Source organism: Mus pahari, chromosome 17 (genome assembly GCF_900095145.1).
Source record: "Mus pahari chromosome 17, PAHARI_EIJ_v1.1, whole genome shotgun sequence".
Classification (NCBI taxonomy): Eukaryota; Metazoa; Chordata; class Mammalia; order Rodentia; family Muridae; genus Mus; species Mus pahari.
This window is the reverse complement of record NC_034606.1, coordinates 12632335-12643773: the sequence shown is the minus strand read 5'-3', so window position 1 is coordinate 12643773 and position 11439 is coordinate 12632335. Positions and strand designations below refer to the sequence as shown.

Sequence of the window (11439 nt, the reverse complement as noted above, 5' to 3'; positions counted from 1 at the left end):
CCAGGCGAACACCCCTCCTGGGCAGGAGAGGCGCAGGACGATTGGGTCCAGCTGCGGGTCCCCTCTCCAGTCTGCTCTTTCCCCGGCAGTGCACCGGAGCTCGGAAGCATAAATTATAATGAAGTTACATAACTGAGATTTTCTGTTCAATGAAATTTGACAGTAATAACTATCCGTTTAAGTATAATTAAGACAAATTATAGAATATTCCTATTACTTTAAATATTATCTTTTTCTTTCTTTTCATATAGACAAGAGTTTTGCTTTATTTTCCTTTTTAAAGTTCACTATAAATTTTAATCTGTATAAAATGCTAAAGGCAAACATATTAAGAAATAAAACATTATGACTGGGCTCAATTCTTAAAGGTTTTAAAAGTTTCACACCAACATTATTCATAGCTGTTCTGTCTTCTGACATCCAACCTGCAGGAATCTAAATAAACCTGGAAGGTTGTCACAGATGTGCTGTTTATTACGTCAAAGATAATTTTCATCACCACGAATCAGATTTTAAAAATATTTCTGATAGGCCAAGATGTCAATATTTTATCCTTTAAGAGATATTTATGTTTTATATTTTTACCATTTAACAGTCTTCAAATGCTTTATTTTGTGCTTATATTAAAATCAAATCAAGAGGCAGAACAGATATGGATTTATGTTTAATTTGCTAGGCATTTATAACTTGTGGCTATTTGTTAAATGTATAGAAGTAGGATAATGCAATACAAGATCTTTTGTTTCTGCTTTATTATCTTAGTTTATTTTTTCTGAGTTGTGTATTTTGTTATACCCATCAACTGTTTATTTTTAATTTGTAATAGCATGGTTTAAGGTTTTATTTGAACATTTTAAATGAAATATATTTGAGATTTTATTTAATAGGAGTCTAAAAGAGACTATTAAAGGTCATTCCAGAATTGACAGATATCTGAAAAATTTTTGTTTGCATTTTTACTTTTTGTGGATGTATTTGTGGAATACTTTACTTTCAATTCTACATAATGGATGCATCTCTTCATACTACACTGATAATCTTCTAACCTCAACTTCTTGGCTAAGGCTTTCATATTAAAAATTCAGATAAAAGCATGTCTGAATCTGATTTCTTCTTAATAATTAGCCAAATGACAGTCTTCAGTGAAAATATATCAGCAAGTGAAAAAGAACAGGGAAACATCAACAAGATTCACAAACTTGGTCAAATGCATCATCGCAGAATGGGCCATATACTGCAATGTTTTTCATGACTCACATATGTACTACTTTATGTTTTACTGGCATGTGGGACTCTTTAGCACCAGAGAGAGTAAATAGAATAAATATCAGAGTCATCTAAAACTGAAAAGTTGATGAAGCACTGTGAAAAAGCCGGCATGTGGGGCAGGGAGTAAAAATCTTTGTGGTTTTGTCAGAATTTTATGTATATAGTATTTTGAGCAGTGTGTGCATTAGTAGAAAGTTATGACCTAATATCCAGAGAAGAGATTATACCTGATCTTTCTGTACTTTTATTAATTTTATCTTGAGGTTCTGGTTTATCTTATCACAAATTACCTAGGCTCCCACGTACAAAAACATACTGAGATATAAGCATAGAAATAGTCACATGAGTGTACGTGTCCATGTATGTTTACGTGGGCACACAAACACACACACACACACACACACACACACACACACACATACACACACAGAATTGATATTTACAAAACCTACATCACATTGTATGTGATAATAATCTTTCTATCCCAAGAATTCATAACTAAAATATAGTAAATTTTTGTTAATCTAAATATATTTTGTTAATTTTAAGGAATTTTTTTTTTGGTTGGATCTGCCCAATATTCTTAAGGTAAAATCTACTTTTAAAATGAATCAGTAGGAAATTAATTAGAAAGTTTAGCAAGAATATCACTAGAATGCTCACAATTGTAGATATAATAACCAAACTTTTGGAGTTCAAATGGAACAGATATTTGTAGGGCAGCAATCTCTGCTTACATTAATTTAATTCCGTTGTCTTTCCCATTTAAAGAAGCACATAGGGACACCAGACTACTAAGAGTTATACTCCAAGATGAGTTTGCATAAAGATAAGACTGCTAAAATGTGACTTCTTAAATATACCTAACACTTAAGACAATTAATAAGCCATTATGCTGATTTGAAATATTTTGAATGTCCAAGAAGATGGTACCAACTGGAGTATGGGAAAATCTAGTGTCACTTGGCTCTACTGACTTATGCACGCAGTAAGTGTGGATGAACTGAAGAACTGTAGCTTAAAGGAGTAACAACACTGGGACTTACTTTTTTTTTTTTCTATTATGCTAGAAACGGTAATTTTCTGGTGATATATCTAAGGGGTAAAATAAATTTATAGAAAAATAGTACACTTTAGTTATTAAATCTTTCATTTCAATTAATTATTTTAGTGACCATGACATTTGAAGTACCTTTTGTGCACTCAAATCCATAAATTGTGCATTAGTTTGCAGACAGCATATAGACAAGGTACGATATACTGAACATATCCTGTTGATCAGGGTGGTGTATATTAACAGCAAATATTAACAAGATTATATCCACAATGAATTTGACAGGAATAAAGTTTACTGATTCCCTTCTTTCACTATCTTCCACATACTTTATGTTGAATGATAGGTTTGGAATCAAACAATTGGTTTTCTACATGTTAATGTGTAATAAAACATATTATCTGGATTTTCTAATGCTAATTGATTGTGCATATGCAAGTTTTATGTCATTTTTTTCTATCAAAGCTACAACAAATTGCTTTGCTTTGTATGTTGTTAGTATTTTCTAACACCAAATAATATAGCATCAAGAAAATTATCAACGGATCAAAGAATAAACTGTACTAATGAAGAACTACTAAAGCTAATAGGTACGTGCATTCTTATTTATGTACTGTTGTGGAAAATGGTGCTGCCCTCCTTTAAGCCTCTGGTATAATACTTAACAATAAAATCCTAAATACTTATTTTATAGTGAAGTATAACACCTACAGAGATTTTTCATCTCAACTAATATTTGAATCCCACCTCATGTTCACCCTTACAGTCATACCTCTATAAGACTGAGCCTAACACTAGAAAATATAAACAGAATAGACGCCCCCATATTCCTCTTTTACCTACACATTCTAAACACTAGTGACATATAATTAAATTTGGGGTGATATACTTTAAAGCAAAATTTAAAAGGAGATAAAGCAATGCTATATCTATAAGTTTTAAAAGTATATGTGATTTTGTTACTAAACCATTAATATAACCTCAGGGTTAGTTTGGCAACTGATTGAGTTTTAGATCTAGCACATATAATAGGTATGTGTGTTGTCCTAGCACTCTTTTCAAGATAACATGAAAGATTACTAAAAGACACATTGATGAGAACAAGCACAACCTTGGACGTATGTCCCCAGCTATATGAGCCTTATGATAAAGCAACCTCAAATTATATCAAGATATTTATGTAAATAAAGATCACTTAGGATTTAGGAAAGTAAAATTGCATAATTATAACACAAAAATCTTGACTTTATTTTAGGTAAATTGATATCTTTTTTTTCTGGATCAAATTTTTTCTTAAAGAGTAAATATCACCACTTACTGAAGAAAACTGATTAATGCTTGTCTACCAATGATACATTGAGTAAGTTTACTACCTAAATTTCTTTCTTGCTTCTCAAAACCTGTATGGACTAATAAGCAGTGGTAGTTGGTATCAACTTCTTTGTCTATGTGTATGAATATATAAAATCAGACGAGAAAATTTTGCTAGAATAAGCTATGAGAACAGGTGGTCCAATTCCTCATGAAACATCATCTTGCTGCATTAGCACTTCATCTTCCACATACATGTTTTGAGAGTTGTACATTCTTCAGGAAATGAATGGGAACTTTCCAAATGCCATCTCAGAAGAGGAAAACTATTCAGTAAAATTCTGGAATAGTACTTCTAGAGAATTTCAGCTGTTCCCTATGATGTCACTGACGGACAATATATGAGATTCTACAGATAAGAACTCAATCTCTCAATATCCATTTTTCCTGGAAGTAAGGTGTATTAGTAACTTTGCTCATCACTGTGACTCAATGTTTGCCAAAATCCATATTTAAGATAAGAAATTAATTTTTTCAACTCACAATAGAGTCTGACAGTTCATCATGTTGGAGAAGACAACTAGAGTAACTGATTCCATGTCTATGGTGTGTGTGGGTACAGATCCTTCACTCAGGATAGATACTCCTTTGGTTGGTGGTTCAATATCTGAATTTTCTTTCCAGCAGCTCATAGTTTGAATATTCGATCCCAGTGGTATGTGTTGTTTGAATGTAGCGGGACTATATCTGTAGTGGTAGAACTTGGAAGGCTTACCCTACTTTAGGTTTTCATCTATCAGCATAATGCTGTCAAAAATATTCCCATTTCCTAACAAAAAATATTGACTATGATATCTGGCAAAAGGAAATTGGCAGATGTGATTCAGTTAAAGATCTTGAGGTGAGCATATGTGTTGATCTTTCAGAAGAGAATATTGCCACCACAAGCATCCTTACAAAGAATGGTCAGGTGTCATAGAAGAGAAGCTGCAAAACTAGACTAAAAGATGGAAGACTAGACCATAAGTGGCCCTAGAGACTGAAAGTGTCAAAGAAAAAACATTTCATTTTTTTCCATTAATTAATTATTTATTCACTTTATGTCCAGGTCACTGCCCTTCTCAGGTTCACCCCTTCAGAAGACCCCTCATCCCATCCCATCCTTCCTCTATTCCCCATCTATTTCTCCACTGAGAGGGTGGAGGGTCCCTGTGGGTATCTCTCAACCCAGGTACCTCAAGTCTCTACAGGGCTAGGCATATCCTCTTCCACTGTGGCCAGACAAGGCAGCCCAGTAATGGCAATAAAATCCACAAACAGGTAATAACTTTAAGGATACCGCCCCGAACACACACTTTAGTATATGGAGGAATCACATGAAGACTGAGCTGCAAATCTGCTACATGTATGTGGTGATTCCTACATCCAGTCCCTTGGGTTGGTGATTCGATATCTGAAAGGTATTGAACTTTTTAAAGACTCTGTTGGTCTTCCTGTGGAGGCTGTATCTCTTTCACAGCCCTCAGTACTTCCGTCAACTATTTCATAAGAGTCCTTGAGCTTTGTCCAATGTTTGACTGAGGGTTTCTGCATGTGTTTCAGTCAGCTGCTCTGTGGAGCAGCTCAGTGGACATTATGCTAGGCTCCTGTCTGCAAGAATAATAGAGTATCATTACTAGTGTCAGGGGTTGTTGCTTGGCTACGCAGTGGATTTCAAGACTGGCTGATTATTGGGTGGCCATTCCCTCAGCTATCTTTTTACCTGACTTTCTTGTAGACAAAAAAAATTTTGGGTCTAAAGTATTAGGGGTGGGTTGGTGCCCTTATTGCTCCACTGGGGGTGCTTCCTAGCTACACTAGTATCTCCACTGCTAATAGTCTCAGCTAAGGTCACCCGCACAGACTCCTCAGAGCCTTCTGCATCACAGGTCTCTGGAATTTCCTGGAGATATCCCTCTTTCCTGTGCTCCAGCTACAGATTTCTATTCATTCTCCTGGCCCTTTCCTGAACCCCCCATTCCCCTCCCTATCTCTTCTCCCACCCAGTCTACTCCCTCCTATGATGATTGTATTCTCCCTTCTAAGAGAGATTCAAGCATTCTCCCTCAGGTTTTCCTTCCTTGTTTAGATTCTTTGGGTATGTGGAGGGTATCATGAGTATCCCATACTTTATGACTAATATCCACTTATGAGTACATACCATTCATGAATTGATTCAAAGACCCTGAAATAAATCAAACCACCTATAGACACTTGATTTTTGACAAAGAACACAAAAAATATACAATGAAAAAAAGAAAGCATCTTCAACAAATGGTGTTGGTCCAACTGGATGCCTGCATGTACAAGGATGAAAATAGATCCTTATCACCCTGCACAAATTCAAGTCCAAGTGTATCAAAGACCTCCTCATAAAACAGGATACATTAAATCCAATAGAAGATAGAAAGTGGAAAATAGCCTTGAACATATTGCTACTGGAGACAATTTCCTGAACCAGTGGCTCAGGTGCTAAGATCAAGAATTGATAAATGGACTTCATGAAACCAAAAAGATTCTATAAGGCAAAGGACACACTCGATAAGGCAAAAAGACAACCTACCCATTTGGAAAAGATCTTCAATAACCCTATATCTTGTAGAGAGATAATATCCAAACTACATTAAGAATTCAAGATGTTAGGCACCAAAAACCCATGTAACCCAATTACAAAATGAGGTACAAATCTAAACAGGGAATACTCAAAGGAGGAAGCTCAAATGACCAAGAAGAAATGTTCAACATTCTAGTCAGGGAAATGTAAATCAAAAGGACCCTGAGATTCTATCTTGCACCTGTCAGAATGACTAAGATCAAATACTCAAGTGGCAGCACATGTTGTCGAGGATATAGAACAAGGGAAACACTATTCTATTGCTGGTAGGAGAAAAAGTTTGTACAACAATTCGAGAAATCAATTTGGTAATTTTTCAGAAAATTTAAAATAGCTCTATTTCAAGACCCAGCTGTACCCATTCATGGGTATATACCCAAACAATGCTATACCATAATACAAGGACATGTGTTCCACTATGTTCATAGAAGCTTTATTTGTTTTTTTAATTTATTATTATTATTATTATTATTATTATTATTTTCTTTATTTACATTTCAAATGCTATCCAGAAAGTTCCCTATACCCCCCCATCGCCCCTGCTCCCCTACCCACCCACTCCCACTACTTGGCGCTTTATTTGTAATAATGAGAAACTAGAAAAAAATTAGATGATTCTCAACTGAAGAATGAATACAGAAAATGTGGTTCATTTATACAATTGAATAACATTCAGGAATTTAAAAGTCATTATTATAATTTCAGGTTGAAAAGGATCAGCCATAGTATTCAAAATAGCTTCACAAGATTCAATTTGAACTATTATAAGAGATATTTATGATTCTGACTTCTTAAACTATAATAGAATAAAACTGTTGTTTTACCTTATTTCATTTGGAATAAATTGCATCAGTAGTAAGGAAACTATACTTGCTTTTAATGGTTGTTAGTAAATTGCAAAAAATATGTTGATTATTTGTAAGTTTTATTATTCTTTTTATCATTGTGTGTGATTTTTTAATGGATTTGCAAGTTTGGAATTTGTAATGTAAATTTTTACCTTTACTCTTTTGAAGCTGAAGTTGATTTTATATTATTACTTGTGTTCTTGGTATTTTCCCTTAGATATAATTATAAAAATACTTTCTTCCTTTTGAAAAATTTAAGCATTTTATGTAGAACATAATAGTCCATTTTGTAGCTAATTTTGGCCCATTTCCAGAGTAGTACCTTTTTTGTTCTTCTGTCCCAGGCCTTATGAAATTATCTATTTGCATTACTGAAACACATAATGTTGCAGGTCTAATAAAAGCTCCACATGTTTTTTTTTCCCCTCTACATTTGTGATTTCCTCTATGTTCATGTAATTTCACCACATACATTAAGTTTTCATTATGAACATGAAAACTAAAAAGAGGCTTCACATAGTCCTTCCGTTTCTTCTAAAGCACCCTTCTATTCTTTGATATTATCACCTACAAACTCAAGTTCCCTTAGTCTCCACTGATATTAATGCTGATCTCTCTTAAACACAGTAACACCATAAGCTTGGTCTGATTTCCCTTTTTTCTATGTTGTTGATTGGATACTGGCATATTAACTAAGGGTCTTCCTAATTATGAAAGCTTTAATTACGTTTTTAGAAAGTTGCATGTTTGTTAAGGAGAGCTTGTATGTGCATGTGAGTGTCTGGACTATCAGGAAATTTGAAAATAATGAATCTATTAAGCTAGAAGACACCAAAAGACATGGAATATATCAGGGCAGTATTCATGTTCAGGAGTAGTTGACCAATATAAAATAGGCTCCATGTTTATTTTGTTTGTTTGCTTGCTTTACTCTTTTATTTGGTTAGAGTTTAGTGGGCTTTTGGTTGTTGTTGTGGTTGTTTTGCTTTCCTTTCCTTTGTTTTGTTTCTCTTTTGGGGTGGTGTTTTATTTATTTTTTTCTTAGGTTTGGGGTGTTTGTCATATTGAGTATTTGGATTGTTTTTGAATAATTTATTTTTCATTCACTTTACATCCTGATCACAGCACCCCTCCCTCCTCTCCTTTCAGCTCTGCCCTTTCAAATTCTTTCCCCTATTGTCCCCTTCCTATCTCCTCAGAGAAGAGGAAAACTCCACCTTGGGTAGCACCCCACCATAGGACATCTAGTCACAGCATGACTAAGCACATCCTCTCCTAGTGAGGCTCAATCAGCAGTCCAGTTAGGGTAAGAAGATCCAATGACAGGCAACAGAGTCAGAGACAGCACATTCCAATTTTTATGGGACCCACATGAAGACCCAGCTATAGGGGGTCTAGGTCAAACCACTGTCTGTTCTTTAGTTTGTGGTTCCTTCTCTCTGAGCCCCTGTAGAATGAAGTTAATTGACTCTATAGGTCTTCTTGTGGTGTCCTTGACCTCTTTGAGTCAGTAGTTGATGAAGGTCCCATGAAGCCCTATGTCCGACTAAGAAGCTATTAGCAGTTGATGGCATCTTGGGAGAAGGAGAATTCTTTTCATTGGGACCGTGGATTCTAGTAAGTTGAACATTCACCAGTCAATGGCCCCACACTCATGTACATATGGGCAGCAGTAACTAAACTCAGTGAGTTACTGGGGGTAGTATATGAAATATGAAATTGGGAGGGATAAATGTTAACTGGTGTACCAGGGAAAGTTTAGGTTAGGGAAGTGAGGGGTGAATATAATAAAAATCCTATGAGTGCCATTTTCAAAAGTAACAAGTATTTTTGAAATGAAAAAGCTAATGAGAATAAGCCAGGAAGATTTAGCAAGAGAAACTTAATAGGTGTCTTTATTGACAGATTAGATAATTGCCTGTTTATTGCAATCTAGAGCTTGATTTTGTTTTCTTAAGAAAAAATTTAAAATTGAGTGTCTAGGGAGGGTGAGAGTATCTAGAAGGGCTGGGAAGGGGAAGAGTAAAATCAAATATATTTAAATTTTCAAAATTGTTAAGAATAATACAAATATGACAAATACATAAATATATAAGCAATAACAAAACAACAATAAAAGACCTTTAAAGAAAATTGAAAAAAAAAAGAAAATAAAATTGACCTGCATTGGTATAAAGAGTAGGCCATAACATTTCAAATACATATGGATTTCATTATGTTTAATCATATATAAAATTGCTTTTTAATAGGTCAAGATGATTGAATCTTATCTCTCATGATGTAAGTCAAGAAAGAAAAAAATATTTACTCTAAGCAGGAAAATACAAAAAGACTAAAAGATAAAAACATAGAAAAATAATTTGTTCTACAATGGTAAAAGAAACCAGACTCCTGCTGTCTATGATGGAAGATTGTTTTTAAGATACTTTTATAGTAAATATTAATTTTAACTGCTAAAAATAAGAAAGTACAAGAATATAGTTAATTGTACAATAAATACTACCATTAAGAAAAAGTAAAATAAAATAATTTCATGGGTAAAAATATACTTGAAACTTCACTTTGCATTTATTCCACTACTCTGAAATATTCATTGTAAAAATGGTTCAAATTCTAGTTCCCCTCAATTATTTTGACTATCATGTAAGTTTCAAAATTTATTTATGATGATGTATAAACATAAGAAAATATTTTAATAAAACTTCTAGTAATGCAAAATTAACATGTGATAAGGGTATTAGAATACTTTCCTAATCTTCATTTCTGATTTCTAAAAATTTAAATCAATATATCACATACAAGTTTATCTTATTGATGGAAGGAAAATCATTTTGCCAATATATATCCAGGCTATAAATTTCCTTTATTCTTTTCCTGCATTTCTTCCACTTCTTTGCAAGTAGATCTGAGTTATCTTGCCAAAATAAAGATGTATCAGATGTCAATGAAGGTGTGACTTTACTCTCCTCGACAACTACTGAGATCAACAGAATCACACTCCGGACTACCAAAATAGGAGGGAAGTGTCCATTGTACAACAATAGCTAGCAGAAAGTTTTAACTCAATTTTTTTGCTGTTATCAGTTTTTCACAGACTTTACCATGAAATGCCACATACAGTATAGATCCACATTTAACTTACCTTGTTTAAAATTATTAAGATTAGACATTATGGTATACATATAAAGTATTACTATATATGTATGAGTGTTGAACTAAATTTTTGTGTATATTTCTCTCAAACTTAAATTCTTCTTCTTCTAAAGGATATAGCTAATAATCAAAATCTAAAATAAAATCATGGATAATATTTTTTAAAAATCTAAATCTGAATATTGGAGACCAATTTTATATTTAAATAATAATTTTTTTCATTATCTCATATGAAATTTCAGTAATATTGTACAATATGAACATTCATATTATATAGAAGCATTTAGTAATACAATAAAGTTTCTCAAATTGATGTCATATATCAAATGATTAAGGATAAATACTAATTATTTTTTCATTCTAAATATCAGTCTTAAACAATTATTCTTACCATTATCTTGAATAAATAGAAACAAAATTAGATCAAGTAACTAACATGAGGTTTTTCCTCTGTGGTACACTCCTGATGTGGTGGTGGTGTGTCCAGGATGCTAATAAATCAAGCTCTGGAGCTTGAGATGAACTGATACAACTTTCAGAAGAGAAGGTATGCAGCTGTGTATAGAATCATGGTTTTAGGTTGCTTTGTCCCCTTCACAGTTGGAAGCGATAAATGATTAGACATTCACATTGCATACAGAGAACATAAAAATGCTGTGCTTATACAATTAAGTTATATTATTTAGTTTTCTATGAGTCAGTTCTAGCCTGAAATTTGTCAAAATATTAACATGATTCTTTTTTGAAATATATAGTTTTATTTATAAAATTTTTACTTTTATGTGTTTTACCTGTGTGTCTGTACCTTGAGTGTCTGTACCCATGAAGAACAAAAGAGGGTATCAAATCTCCTTGGAACAACAGTTACATATGTGTGCTGGAATTGAACCTAACTCCAAAAGTTCAGCCAACCATGGCTCTTAACTGCTGAGCATCCCTCTAGCCCTAAACTTCAGAAACTCAGAACTGTCCAACCTATGGTTGAGAGGTCTGATGTCCCTAGGGAAGTGAGGTTTATGGTGGTATCCACTTGGTGTCCTTGCTCAATATCTGCCATGTGTTTTCTGTATATCTGTAGCTGGAATTAGCAGACAATCTGTGTGGTTTAAACTACCAGGTATATATCTCATTGCACTCAAATGCCCTTTAGA

At 33.6% G+C, this 11439-nt stretch overlaps 1 long non-coding RNA gene across 1 annotated transcript in view; it reads right to left on the bottom strand.

Annotated features, from left to right (window-relative positions):
- LOC110334499 overlaps positions 1 to 10880 on the bottom strand; it is a 129896-nt gene extending 119016 nt beyond the window's left edge. Inside the window, exon 1 of the long non-coding RNA XR_002381120.1 lies at positions 10680 to 10880. This is a non-coding gene — a long non-coding RNA (uncharacterized LOC110334499). The remainder of the gene's footprint in view (positions 1 to 10679) is intronic.
- Positions 10881 to 11439: the final 559 nt, after the last annotated feature.